This window comes from Lepidothrix coronata, unplaced genomic scaffold (assembly GCF_001604755.1).
Source record: "Lepidothrix coronata isolate B3197 unplaced genomic scaffold, Lepidothrix_coronata-1.0 Scaffold134, whole genome shotgun sequence".
Classification (NCBI taxonomy): Eukaryota; Metazoa; Chordata; class Aves; order Passeriformes; family Pipridae; genus Lepidothrix; species Lepidothrix coronata.
In genome coordinates this window covers 748854-749638 of record NW_016690314.1, presented here as the reverse complement: position 1 = coordinate 749638, position 785 = coordinate 748854, and the positions used below count along the sequence as shown (strand labels likewise).

Here is a 785-nt window from a genome sequence, read left to right as displayed (position 1 = left end):
CCACTGCACTCTCCCTGCACTGCTGCTTTGGGGCAAGAACGCTTGAAAAATACTATCCATTTTTTTCATTATCCTGTCTTTTTTAAGCCCCAGGAGCCGTGGCAGGAGCTGTGCCGTCTTATCATAGAGTCCTAGAATGGTTTGGGTTGGAAGGGACCCTAAAGCCCATCCAGTGCCATCCCCTGCCGTGGGCAGGGATACCTTCCACTAGCCCAGGTTGCTCCAAGCCCCGTCCAACCTGGCCTTGGACACTCCCAGGGATGGGGCAGCCACAGCTTCTCTGGGCAACCTGTGCCAGGGCCTCATCACCCTCCCAGCCAGGAATTCCTTCCCAATATCCAATCCATCCCTGCCCTCTGGCAGTGGGAAGCCATTCCCCCTGTCCTGTCCCTCCATCCCTTGTCCCAAGCCCCTCTCCCTGTTTTCCCTCCCGTCCCTGTCGGACACGCGCCCATGTGCGCGCGTTCCTCTACTGGCCCCGCCCCGCCGCACGCCATTGGCCAGGAAAGTTTTGAGGCGGTGTGGGATTGGCTGAGAGCGGCCCGGGGGCCGCCGCGGGCGCCAATGAAAGGCGGCGCTCGGGCCGCGCGCCCGGCGCGAGCGGCGGGGGAGCCGGAGAGGAGAGCGGGAAAGAGGTGGGACCGTGCGGGAACGGACCGGGAATACGGACCGGGTCTGTGCGGGAACGGACCGGGAATACGGACCGGGTCTGTGCGGGAACGGACCGGGAATACGGACCGGGTCTGTGCGGGAACGGACCGGGAATACGGACCGGGTCTGTGCGG

At 63.8% G+C, this 785-nt stretch overlaps 1 protein-coding gene across 1 annotated transcript in view; it reads left to right on the top strand.

The window, feature by feature from the left end:
• Positions 1-595: 595 nt before the first annotated feature.
• LMCD1 (LIM and cysteine rich domains 1) overlaps positions 596-785 on the top strand; it is a 27278-nt gene continuing 27088 nt past the window's right edge. Inside the window, exon 1 of the mRNA XM_017827121.1 lies at positions 596-635. The gene's annotated coding sequence lies outside the window, so the exon portion shown is untranslated. The remainder of the gene's footprint in view (positions 636-785) is intronic.